The sequence below is a fragment of the Somniosus microcephalus genome, chromosome 6 (genome assembly GCF_052327205.1).
Source record: "Somniosus microcephalus isolate GS21.2 chromosome 6, FLI_Smic_1.0, whole genome shotgun sequence".
Taxonomy (NCBI): domain Eukaryota; kingdom Metazoa; phylum Chordata; class Chondrichthyes; order Squaliformes; family Somniosidae; genus Somniosus; species Somniosus microcephalus.
Window position 1 is genome coordinate 38,386,451 of NC_140992.1, and position 13,695 is coordinate 38,400,145.

The window sequence follows — 13,695 nt, forward strand, 5'->3', positions numbered from 1 at the left end:
GGAAGGACCTATTTCCCTTAGCAGAGAGGTCAATAACCAGGGGGCACAGATTTAAAGTAATTGGTAGAAGGATTAGAGGGGAGTTGAGGAGAAATGTTTTCACCCAGAGGGTGGTGGGGGTCTGAAACTCACTGCCTCAAAGGGTGGTAGAGGCAGGAACCCTCATCGCATTTAAAAAGTACTTGGATATGCACTTGAAGTGCCGAAACCTGCAAAGCTAGGGACCAAGAGCTGGAAAGTGGGATTAGACTGGATAGCTCTTTTTCAGCCGGCACAAACACAATGGGCCGAATGGTCTCCTTCTGTACCATAAATTTCGACATTCACTATGCCTCTCCACAAATGCTCCCTGACCTGCTGAGCAGTGCCATTTTATTATAAATCCCAAGGGTCCATGTGCCGGTACCGCATGCGCAGTGCCGGGCAGAGAAACGGGTCAGCGCATCGAGGTGCATTGTGGGAACCGTTGGTGTCACTGTCCCGTTGACTACAAGTCCCAGAATTCCGCGGCGTGATCCCGGGGTGCCATGCGCCGCAGCCGCATGCGCAGTGCCGACCTGCGCCGGGAGGTGCATTGTGGGAACCGCAGTTGTCACCGTCCCGTGGACTACAAGTCCCAGAATTCCCGGGGCGCGGGGCAGTTTGGGAGATAGTTCAAGTGGTGGTCTGGCTGAGCGTTGGTTCGGTAACGGGCAAACTTGATCGATAACCCGCCCCGGTGCTGGGGGCTCGGCGTTCTTTCATTGTCACTGCCGCCCGCTGGGCGAGGAGGAGAGAAGAGGGCTTCAGTCCTTCCCAGGAACACCACACGAGCAGCAGCGAAAGTGCTGGGCGGCCTGAGGTGTGTGAGCGGCTCAGGTGAAGTGTGCGGCGTTACCCTGGTAACTCGGTAACTCGGTCACTGGGGCTCAGGGGATGGGGGAAAGGCTGGGGACATTGTCTCTCGGGGGCCGGCAGGACCTTTTCTTGTTGAAGAGCCAGGGCACATTGTGCAAGGACGGCACCGAGGGTGAAAAGGGCTCGGAAGGTCAATCCGTGACCCCCAGGTTTGGGTTGTAAAGGTTGAAGGGGAGGTGAGCAGTTTGAGTTTTGAGGTCCTGGGAAAGGATGAGTTAGAGTAGGAGAGGCTGTGCTGGTTGGAAGCACGTTTACTCTATACAGAATCATAGAATGATGCAGCACAGAAGGAGGCCATTCGGCCCATTGTGTCTGTGCCGGCTCTTTGGTAGAGCTGTTCATCAATTAATCCCACTCCCCTGCTCTTTCCCCATAACCCTGTTGATGTTTTCCCTTGATTTAGCCAATTCCCTTTTGAATGTTATTATTGAATCTGCTCCCAACACCCTTTCAGCCAGTGCATTCCAGATCACAACAACTCGCTGTGTAAAAAAAAAAAAAAAAAAGTTTTAGCATGTTGCTTCTGGTTCTTTTGCCACTCACCTTAAATCAGTGTTCTCTGGTTACTGACCCTTCTGCCACTGGAAACCGTTTTGCTTTATTTACTCTATGAAAACCATTCATGACTGAACACCTCTATCAAATCTCCTCTTAACCTTCTCCAGGTGAACAACCTCAGCTTCTCCGATGTCTCCACATAATTGAAGTCCCTCATTTGGCAAATTCTGCTATATTTTTGATATGTTTTGACAGATAATGCAGAGTGAGAACTGACTAAAGAGGAATTGTTACAGACTCATTCACAACCTGGCTTCTGCACTGCATTCTGCAGACTTCTGACAGGTAAGATTTGTGCTATGAAACAGATTATACTATCTTACTATTTTGAAAGCCCAAAATATTCAGCCAGAATTTGCTAATGGTGCTCACTGTTATTTATGGGTAAATGGTACAGCAACTTCAGGCGAGGAGCAGACTCGCCATTAAATGAGTATATCTAAAAGTTGCTGTCCAAATTGTGCTGCTCTGCCATTAGCTTTGCAAAAACGGCATCTCGCTGTTGGCCTCCCTGCTTTTATAAGGAACTTGCCGTATTTGCCCGTTAAACTCGCCACAGAAATTTAAACCTTGTCACCACAAGCGTAAGTACCCTTTTAATGACATAAGTGTTAATAACTGCCAGTTAACGCCTCTGGCACTGAAAATGAACAAAAGCACATTCCTGCAGGTTTTGAATTTTTCAGGGAGATTTTAAAAATGTCATTTTAACTTTTTTCGCTTACTTTTCCTTTCTTTCTCTTAATCCAATCTATCTTCCTGTCATTATTTCACTTTCTGTACCTGATTATACATTGAATTCACCCCCTTTAAATCACCCTCCTTCTCAGTACATCTTGTGTTTATTTCCCGATCCTTAAATCTCACTGTTTATGGAGATGCCCTGTTAGCTCCGGTCCAAGATGCCCTGTTTCCCTCGCTGTGCCGATATCAGTTTGCACTTTCAGTAATTTTGTGGGCAAAACATCTTTGAGCTGAAGGGTGCAGGGGCAAGTTTAACTAACGACAGACAGCGTTCGATGCCCCGCTGCAGCAAATTCTGGCCCAATATTCTGTATTGTGACTTTCTCTGTTGCGTGTTGTTAAATGAGTTGGTGTACCTCATGTGAATTGAAAGTATGAATGTTGCATACTGGAATTCCCTATTCTGTGATAAAAATTTATGGATTGAAAGAGGCGGGCCCTGTTTAACTTGTTTACTCTTGTCTAATGTATTAACTGCGGAATTTCCCATGCGGTAGAGTAATAGTATGGTATGTGATAGAGCCGGTTGAGAGACACGTTATACTGTATTCAGCATTGTGGAATTATTCATATACTCTTCAAATGTGTTTTGAAATGCTTCATTATGTGTACTTTTAACTAGCTAAGGAAAACACTTATTGGAACAATCTAAAAGATTTGTATTGCATTGTTTGTAAGTGATGACAGTAACAACTGAGCTTAGCTGTTCTGGGAATGGAAATACCCACTGATGTAGAGATGATGCTCTTGCGTTGGGGATAATGACATAGCATGTACAGCGCAGAAACAGGCCATTCGGCCCAACTGGTCTGTGCTGGTGTTTTCACTCCACACCAGTCTCCTCCCATGCCATCTACCTCCTTTCAGCATATCTTTGTGTGTTCCCTTTTCTCTCATGTACTCATCTAGTTTCCTTTTGAAAACATCGAAGCTATCTACCTCAACCGCTTCCTGTGGTAGCCAGTTCCGCACTCTAACCACTCTGAGTAAAGAAATTTCTCCTTATTTCCCTATTGGATTTATTAGTAACTCTCTTGTATTTATGGCCTCTAGTTTTGGATTCTCCCGCAAGTGGAAACATTTTCTCGCATCTACCCTGGCCAGCCCATTTTAAAGACCTCCATCGGGTCACTTTTTTTGGTCTTCTCTTTTCTAAAGAGACGTCCCAACCTGGTCAATCTTTCCCGATCGCTGTAATCTCTCAGTTCTGGTACCATCTTTGTAAATCTTCTTTGCACTTTCTCCAGTGCTTCTATGTCCTCCTTTTATAGTATGGAGACCAGAACTGTGCACAGTACTTAAGTGCGGCCTGACCAGGGTCCTATACAAGTTTAACATAACTTCACTACTTCTGAATTCTATACCCCTAGAAATAAATCCCACTGCTTTGTTAGTATTTTTAAATGCTTTGCTGACTGGCGATGCTGCTTTTAATGATTTGTTTACCTGTATCCCTAATCCCTTTGCACAGTTTTTTTTATTTTCTAAGGTGTAGGTGATGTTTCTATTTTTCCTACTCGCATTTGTCTATGTTATAGTTAATTTGCCACTTAACTGCCCAATCTACAAGTTTTCTAATGTCTTGTATTGGTTGCATTCTTCCTCCGTATACCCCCCTGATGGGCCGTCAATAACCACAAAACTAGAAGTTATAGACTTAAACAAGTTGGCTTTTAATCACTAAGATCAGAGCTAACATCTCAACACAACGACTGGTTCACAGGAATGAGTCATACAGATCCTGGGATCTTTATGTAAGCGAAGTCGGGGGCGGAGCCAAGACCTGGAACCTCCCAGGTTAGTCGGGAAAGAGGAAGTGAAACTATACACAGTGGGGGAGGGTAATATACATGAGTGCAAAACGAATACAGGACCAAGACAAACAGATTTCATTACATTCACCCCTTCTATAGATTTAGTCCATCGGGGTGATGTTTCTTAAAAGTTGGTATAAGTGAGTCTGTCAGGAGGTTTTGCAGTTCTGTGATCGGCGCAAAGCCGGTTGGGGTGCCTCTAGGGGAGTGGATTCTGGTTCCTCCGCTGTCCGGGCCTCCGCAGTGTCTTCCAGGTTATCTGCAGTGTCCTCCAGGTTAAAGTTGGGTATTGATACCTCTGGGCGTCCTGTCTCTTTGTAGTGTAGATCTTCATCGGGTAGTCTCCCATCGTTCTCTCCGCTCCCCGAGGGAGCCAGGTCTTTTATGGAAACAGTGTCCTCTCGCCCGTCAGAGTATTCGATATAGGCGTACTGAGGGTTTGCATGGAGGAGCTGTACCTTTTCCACAAGGGGGTCCGTTTTATGGCCTCTCACGTGCTTCCGCAATAGTACTGTCCCCGGAGAGGTCAGCCACGCGGGTAGAGATATGCCCGAGGTGGATTTCCGGGGGAAAACGAACATCTTTTCGTGAGGGGTAGCGTTAGTGGCAGTACATAACAGAGACCTTATGGAGTGGAGCACGTCTGGGAGGACTTCCTGCCAGCGGGAGGTCGGAAGGCCTTTTGACTTTAAGGCTAACGTGACAGCCTTCCAAACAGTAGCATTCTCCCTTTCCACTTGCCCATTACCCCGGGGGTTGTAGCTAGTGGTTCTGCTAGTGGCTATCCCCTTCGAGAGCAAGAACTGGCGCAGCTCGTCACTCATGAATGACGTCCCCCTATCGCTGTGTATGTAGTTCGGCATGCCAAACATGCAGAATAGATTACAGAGACACTTGATGACCGTGGCACTGGTCATGTCTGGGCAGGGAATGGCGAAGGGGAAGTGGGAATATTCATCAATGATATTGAGGAAGTATACGTTACGGTCGGCAGAGGGAAGGGGTCCCTTGAAGTCCAGACTTAGGCGCTCAAATGGCCGTGTGGCTTTGATAAGGTGTGCACGGTCAGGCCTGTAGAAACGAGGCTTGCATTCCGCACATTTGCGGCAGGCTCTGGTCATTGCCCTGACCTCCTCGATGGAGTGGGGCAGATTGCGGGACTTTATAAAATGGTATAGTCGGGTGACCCCTGGGTGACAGAGGTCGTTGTGGAGACCCTGTAATTTGTCCGTATGAATGCTGGCACACATTCCCCGCTATAGGGCGTCTGGGGGTTCATTAAGGGCTCCCGGCCTGTACATAATATCAGTCGAACGTGGATAGTTCGATCCTCCACCTGAGTATTTTGTCATTCTTGATTTTCCCCCTTTGTTATTAAACATGAAAGCCACCGACCGCTGGTCGGTGAGCAGGGTGAAACGTTTGCCGGCTAGGTAGTGTCTCCAGTGCCGCAGTGCCTCCACTATAGCCTGTGCCTCCTTCTCGACAGAAGAGTGCCTGATTTCAGGTCCCTGAAGGGTTCGGGAGAAGAAGGCCACAGGTCTCCCAGCCTGATTGAGGGTCGCAGCTAAGGCAAAGTCTGACGCATCGCTTTCGACTTGAAAGGGAATGAATTCGTCCACTGCACACACTGCAGCCCTTTCAATGTCCTGTTTAATACTGGTGAAAGCCTCCCGAGCTTCAGCTGATAGTGGGAAGGACGTCGATTTAATGAGGGGTCGGGCCTTATCAGAGTAATTGGGCACCCATTGGGCATAATACGAAAAAAATCCCAGGCACCTTTTTAAAGCTTTGGGATTGTGTGGCAGGGGCAGTTCCTTTAGGGGGCGTAATCGGTCAGGGTCCGGTCCAATTACCCCATCTTCCACCACACAGCCGAGGATACAGAGATGGGTTGTGTTGAAGACACATTTGTCTTCGTTGTAGGTTAGATTCAGCTTTAGGGCAGTTTTTAAAAATCTCGCAAGATTTAGATCGTGGTCTTGCTGGTTGTGCCCGCAGATAGTGACATTGTCCAGATAGGGGTAGGTAGCTTGTAGTTTATTCTCGTCAACCATGCGGTCCATCTCACGTTGGAAGACCGAGACCCCATTTGTTACCCCGAAGGGCACTCTGAGAAAATGGTAGAGGCGCCCGTTCGCCTCGAAGGCGGTGTATGGGCGGTCCTCCGTTCTAATGGGGAGCTGGTGATACGCGGATTTGAGGTCGATAGTCGAGAAGACTCGGTATTGCGCAATCTGGTTGACCATTTCTGATATGCGGGGTAAAGGGTAGGCGTCCAGCTGGGTATAAATATTAACAGTCTGGCTGTAGTCAATTACCATCCGTTTCTTTTCGCTATTTTTAACTATGACTACTTGGGCACGCCACGGGCTGGTACTGCATTCAATAATGCCTTCCCGCAGGAGTCTGTCCACTTCCGCCTTGATAGTGTCTGTCTTCCAGACTGTACCGTCTACTTTTGGTCACTATGGGCCTACAGTTTGGAGCGAGATTAGCGAATAAAGAGGGCGGGCTGATTTTTAAGGTTGATAGGCCACAGACTGTGAGTGGTGGCTGGGACCCGCCATATGCTAGCGTGACACTTTCATGGTGGCACTGGAAGTCCAGGCCCAAGATTACATTAACACAGAGTTCTGGCATCACGAGGAGTTTAAAATCCTTGTAGTCCGTGCCTTTTACAGTCAGTGTTACCACACAGTAGCCCAAAATGTCCGAAGTGTGGGGCTTAGCAGCCATAGCAATTCTGCTCCGTGTAGGGGTTACCGTTAATGAGTGCTGCCGTACCAGGCTAGGGTGGATAAAACTCTCGGTACTCCCACAGTCAATTAAGCATTTCGTTAAATTCCCGTTTACCTGTATGTCCATCATAGATTTTGTCAACGGGTGTGGCCTGGATTGATCCACCGTGATCGAAGCCACTGTTGGGCCCTGGGCGGCTGTTGAGTCGGGAAAAGATGGCGGCCCGCACGGCACGCACGAGGCGGTGACGGAGTTGGAAATCAGATTCCCCCTGCAGACTTTGCTAAAATGCCCCTTTTTTTCTTACATTTGAAGCATGTAGCGTCCTTCGCTGGGCATCGTTGTCTGGGGTGCTTGGCCTGGCCGCAGAAGTAGCATTTCGGGCCTCGAGACATTGCCGCTGTAGTAGGACTCCTGGGTGAACTTCTGTGTGGGGACTCCGGCGGCGTAGAGCTGGTCTGAGACCTGGATGGGGAAGATGGCTGATTCCAAGATGGCGGCCCCCTCGGCGCACACGAGGCGGTGAGGGCCGCATGGCCGGAAGAATAAGAGTCAGAGTTTTTCTGGGCCACGTCCAGCGATCGCGCAGTGGCCACTGCCTTTTTTAAGTCCAGGACCTCCTTCTCCAGCAGTCTCTGCCGGATATAATTCGATTTGAGGCCCGCGATGAAGGAATCGCGGACCAATTCGTCAGAGTACGCGTTGGCCGTCACTGCCTTGCAGTTACAGTCCAGGACCAGGTCCTTTAGGCCCTGTATGAAATCGTCCATTGATTCCTCTGGTCGCTGCCTGCGTGTAGCCAGCAGATGTCTGGCGTACACTTCGTTTACCGGCCTCTGGTATTGGGCCTTCAGGATAGTGATGGCCTCCGTGTAAGAGGTGGCGTCCCGGATGAACGAATAAATCCGATGACTTACGCGAGTAGTCAGTAGACTCAGTTTATCTACCTCGCTAGCGGATGAGGCCCCCGCGAAGAGTTCAAAGCATTTGAACCAGTGTCCAAATTGACTTGATGCTTCAGCAGAATGTGGATCCAAGTCCAGACGCTCTGGTTTTAGGAGTCGATCCATCCTAGTATTCTTTAGTGATTAAAATTGATGGGCCTTCAATAACCACAAAACTAGAAGTTATAGACTTAGACAAGTTGGCTTTTAATCACTAAGATCAGAGCTAACATCTCAACACGCCGACTGGTTCACAGGAATGAGTCATACAGATCCTGGGATCTTTATGTAAGAGAAGTCAGGGGCGAAGCCAAGAGCCAAGACCTGGAACCTCCCAGGTTAGTCGGGAAAGAGGAAGTGAAACTATACACAGTGGGGGAGGGTAATATACATGAGTGCAAAATGAATACAGGACCAAGACAAACAGATTTCATTACACCCCCAGTTTGGTATCCTCTGCAAATTTTGATATTGAGTCACTTGTTCCTAAGTCCAAATGATGATCCGGGAGTGTTAGATGTTGATGCCGGTGCAAACCTGTTCAATTTCTGCAGCAGTGGTATAATCCTAGTAACCCTTACCTGTCCCTCCCTTGCCCCTGAAAGGGAAAAATGCCCCAAAGTACCAACTTTTGAAAGGTGCATGTACGGTCTGTCCCAGTGGTCTTGCGATTAAAAGCAATGTCCAGTAAAATATTATGCCATTCAGACCAGAGGTTTGCAGGTTCTGTCCCCAGCCTATGATAAGTTAGCTGATCTCACCAGGGTAGTAGTTAGGGATCTATGATTGTTCTCTCTTACAATCAGCCAGGCTTCTCACTCCTGATTTTCTTTACATAGACCATTGCGAGTAAATGTGTGTATGTAGGTGATTTACAATAACAAGATCCGGTTTAGCTGTAATAATCCTTCCCTGGTTGAGTAGGCTGCTGATGGTCACTTTCTAGGCTCATGCATGAAGGGTTGCCACTTGGGTGAGGTACTGGACAGCTGCTGGTACTGTAGAGCGGAACTCTAGCAAGAGCTAGCACCTATAGGAGAGAAGGGAAGAATTGAAACTTTAAAAATAAAAGTACACTTGGGTTGTGTTACAATGGAAACCGTTGGATGTAAATGTAGAAATTGGGGTATAATAAGAATATAGCCATTTATTATTATTACACTATGGTGAAGGCTTTTACTCTGCTGGTTACTCTGTAATCTTCAGACATACCAAAGGTCCAAGATTTCTTTTGGGGTGAGTGGGTGTGGCAACATCGCTCCCCAAAACTTTGAATACCTAGGGAATAACATGCATTGATTCTTGGCACGATCTGCCCATGGCAATAGTTTACTAGAGCTGCAAACCCAGGAAATAATGTTTAAAAAGTTAACTGAAAGGCTAGCAGACAAGTGGCAGATGGAATTTAATACAGAGAAGTGTGAGGTGATGCATTTTGGCAGAAGGAACAGGGAGAGGCAATATACACTTAATAGCAGTTTAAAGAGTGCGCAGGGACAGAGGGGCCTGGGAGTTAATGTGTATAGGTCCCTAAAGGTGGCGGGACATATTGAGAGAGGGGTTAGCAAAGCATATGGGATCTTGGGTTTCATAAATAGAGGTATTGAGTACAAAAGTAGAGAAGTTATGCTGAACCTTTTATAAAGTGCTAGTTAGGCCACAACTGGAGAATTGCGTCCAGTTCTGGTCACCACACTTTAGGAAGAATGTGAAGGCCCTTGAGAGAGTCGGAGATTTACCAGAATGGTTCCGGGGATGGGGGATCTTAGCTACAAGGTCAGGTTGGAGAAACTGGATTTGGTTTCATTAGAGCAAAGGAGGTTGAGGGGTGATTTGATAGAGGTGTACAAGATTGACGGGTTTGGATAGGCTAGATGAGGAAAGGATGTTCCCACTAGTTGTTGGTACAAGGACCAGGGGACACAGATTTAAGGGCAAGAGATACAGGGGGGAATGTGAGGGAAAAAAAATTTATGCTGCGAGTGGTGAGGACCTGGAACTCGCTGCCAACGGAAGTGATGGAAGTGGACACAATCAATGTTTTCCAGGGGCACTTGAGAGAAATAAACTTGCAGGGTTACGGGGATAGAGCGGGGTAATGGGACTGACTAGATTGCTCTACAGAGAGCCGGCACGGACTCTGGGCCGAATGGCCTCCTTTTGTGCTGTTATAACTCTAAGACATTGAAGGGTTTTTATAGTCTTGGTAGCTGTTTAGGTACATGTGTTTTAGTTTACGAAAGTTATGTGACTTTTTGAATAATTTAGAAAGGAAACCTTGCATCGTGTTGGAAACCCAGTTATTTGCTGTATTTTTATACGGCGTTATGTGCACCAGTCGCTGAAGGTAAGCATGCGGGTGCAGCAGGCGGTTAAGAAGGCAAATGGTATGTTGGCCTTCATAGCAAGGGTTTGAGTACAGGAACAAGGATGTCTTGCTGCAGTTGTACAAGGCCTTGGTGAGACCACATCTTGAGTATTGTGTGCAGTTTTGGTCGCCTTATCTGAGGAAGGATATTCTTGCCATGGAAGGAGTTCAGCAAAGATTCACCAGGCTGATACCTGGGATGGCAGGAATGACGTATGAAGAGAGATTGGGTCGATTGGGCTTGTACTCGCTGGAGTTTAGAAGAATGAGAGGGGATCTCATTGAAACTTATAAAATTCTGACAGCACTGGACAGACTAGATGCAGGAAGGATGTTCCTGATGGTCGGGGAGTCCAGAACCAGGGGTCACAGTCTAAGGATAAGGGGTAAGCCATTTAGGACAGAAATGAGGAGGAATTTCTTCACCCAGAGAGTGGTGAACCTGTGGAATTCTCTACCACAGAAGGCAGTAGAGGCCAATTCATTAAATATATTCAAGAAGGAGTTGGATATATTTCTTAAGGCTAAAGGGATCAAGGGGTATGGGGAGAAAGCAGGGACAGGGTACTGAATTTGGATGATCAGCCATGATCGCATTGAATGGCGGAGCAGGCTCGAGGGGCCGAATGGCCTACTCCTGCTCCTATCTTCTATGTTTCTATGTTAGCCTGAGAGGAGCGATGAAGCTGCCAATCTAGAGAAACTTTTAGTTTACCTAAGTACCTATTTCAACCACTTCCTCACAGAGTGCCTGAACAATGGCCTTAAAAGGAAAGCCCAGGTTAGCTGCTAAAACAACCAAACCCCAAGTTGCTTGTGAGTTTTTACAGTTCATGCTGATGCCTTTTGACAATATAACTCCTTTTACGCTCCTGGAATACAAACCGCAATGATGGCTGACTGCCACAGGAGAAGTGAGAGTACCTGCCTTCAACATCAAGGCCGAATGGAACCTAGTATCGTACCAAGAAGTCCAACAAAACTGTGATAAAGGGAATCCCTCCAGTGGCTAGAGTTCTAACTGACAGATAGATGATTGTGGTACGATAGCAAAATACTGCGGATGCTGGAAATCCAAAATAGCAACAGAAAACGCTGGAAAAACTCAGCAGGCCAGGGCAGCATCCGTGGAGAGAGAAACGGAGTTAACATTTCAGGTCGAAGACCCTTCATCAGAACTGGAAAAAAAGCAGGAAAAGGGATAGATTTTAAAGCAAGTGGGGGCTGGGAAAAAGGTGAGGGGATGAAAGTGCAACAGGGAAGGTCAGTGATAGGATAGAAAGTAGGAGAGATTAAGAGATATTCAAGGAACAAAGGATGGCTCTAGATGAAGTGTGAATGGCCCTAGCAGAATGAAGGACAGCTGCCATGTGGGAGGGAAACATAGAAACATAGAGATAGGAACAGGAGTAGGCCATTCGGCCCTTCGAGCCTGCTCCGCCATTCAATGAGATCATGGCTGATCTTCGTCTGAGATCATAGCTGATCTTACCAGTTCAGTACCCCGTCCCCGCCTTTTCTCCGTAACCCTTAATCCCCTTAGCCTTCAGAAATATATCCAATTCTCTCTTGAAAATATTTATTGAATTAGCCTTCACAGCCCTCTGTGGCAGGGAATTCCACAGGCTCACCACTCTTTGAGTGAAGAAATTCTTCCTCATCTCTGTTTTAAATGATTTGCCCGCTATTTTTAGACTGTGGCCCCTGGTTCTGTGCTCCCCTGCCATTGGAAACATTCTCTCTGAATTCAGCCTGTCCAGGCCTGCCATAATTTTATATGTTTCGATGAGATCCCCTCTCAATCTTCTAAACTCCAGTGAGTACAAGCCCAAACTATTCAATCTCTCCTCGTAGGTCATTCCCGCCATTCCAGGTATCAGCCTGGTGAATCGCCGCTGCACTCTTTCCATGGCAAGAACATCCTTCCGCAGATGGGGCGACCAAAACTGTACACAATACTCCAGATGCGGTCTCACCAGCACCTTGTACAGCTGTAGTAAGGTATCCCTATTCCTATACTCGAACCCCCTTGATATGAAGGCCAACATACCATTTGCCTTCTTAATCGCCTGTTGCACCTGCATGCTCTCCTTCAGTGACTGGTGCACAAGAACACCCAGGTCCCTCTGCACTTCCCCATCTCCCAATCTATTGCCATTTAGATAATAATCCACCCTCCTGTTTTTACCCCCAAAGTGGATAACCTCGCATTTATCCACATTATAGTGCATCTGCCACGTATCCGCCCATTCCCCCAACCTGTCCAAATCGCACTGTAGCCTCCTGACATCCTCATCAGAGCCCACCCCTCCTCCTAGTTTAGTGTCGTCAGCGAATTTGGAAATATTGCATCCAATTCCCTGATCCAGATCATTTATATATATTGTGAACAGCTGGGGTCCCAGGACAGATCCTTGCGGCACCCCGCTGGTCACTGCCTGCCACTCCGAAAACGAGCCGTTTATTCCAACTCTCTGTTTTCTATCCGCCAGCCAGTTCTCTATCCACGTTAATACTTTGCCCCCAATCCCATGAGCCTTAATTTTGCATGATAATCTTTTGTGTGGAACCTTATCGAAGGCTTTCTGGAAGTCAAGGTACACCACATCCACTGGCTCTCCCCCATCTATTTTACCAGTTACTTCCTCAAAAAATTCCAGCAGATTAGTCAAACACGATTTACCCTTTGTAAATCCATGTTGACTCTGTCCGATCCTTTCCCCATTTGTCAAGTGCTCCGCTATTTTATCCTTAATAATGGACTCTAGCATTTTGCCCACAACCGATGTAAGGCTTACTGGTCTATAATTCCCTGCTTTCTCTCTACCCCCCTTTTTAAATATTGGGGTAACATTAGCTACCCTCCAATCCACGGGTACTGTTCCCGAGTCAATAGAGTTCCGGAAGATGATCCTTAGAGCATCTGCTATCTCCAGGGCCACCTCCTTAAGTACCCTAGGATGTAGTTTATCAGGCCCCGGGGATTTGTCGGCCTTCAGTCCCCTCAACTTACCCAACACCATATCCCTAGAGATACTAATTTCTGTCAGCTCCTCCCTCTCATTAGTCCCTATGTTTGTCGATATTCCTGGGAGGTTATTTGTGTCCTCCTTTGTGAATACAGAACCAAAGTATGAGTTTAATTGGTCTGCCATTTCCTTATTCTCCATTATATATTCTCCCGAATCGGACTGCAAGGGACCGACTTGGGATTTTACCAGTCTTTTCCTCCTGATATACCGATAAAAGCTTTTGCAGAAAAAAGCCCGGACGAAAGTGTGGATTAAAAATTAAATTGTGTGGGGTGGCGCGTGCGCCCAGTCAGTTATGCCTCTGACTGTTTGAGCGGTTCAAATCGCTCCCACGCCCATGGGTTCTAGACACCAGACTTAGGTACAAGGTGGCGATACAGAAAAGACTCTAGTAGACAGGTGGTTGGATGTAAGCAAAACCAAGATTTTTATTGAAGAAGAAATTAACACAATCTTATGAAAAGTTACTAGTATAAACTTTTACAGGCAAAATACAAAATAACTATTATACTTATACAGGGAATGGGGAACACACGGCACATCGAGATAAAACGACTATCTTAACAATTCCCTTATCCTTATCCCACCCCCTATAC

The 13,695-nt window shown here is 46.9% G+C and overlaps 1 protein-coding gene across 3 annotated transcripts in view; it reads left to right on the top strand.

The window, feature by feature from the left end:
• Positions 1-612: 612 nt before the first annotated feature.
• The window catches only part of mul2 (mitochondrial E3 ubiquitin protein ligase 2), a 45,196-nt gene continuing 32,113 nt past the window's right edge, over positions 613-13,695 (top strand). Inside the window, exons 1-2 of one of the 3 annotated variants that reach the window (XM_085990053.1) lie at positions 613-858; positions 1,651-1,740. The gene's annotated coding sequence lies outside the window, so the exon portion shown is untranslated. Of the gene's footprint in view, positions 859-955; positions 1,563-1,650; positions 1,741-13,695 lie in introns of those variants that run through there. The other 2 variants (XM_085990052.1, XM_085990054.1) reach the window with 2 other exon arrangements.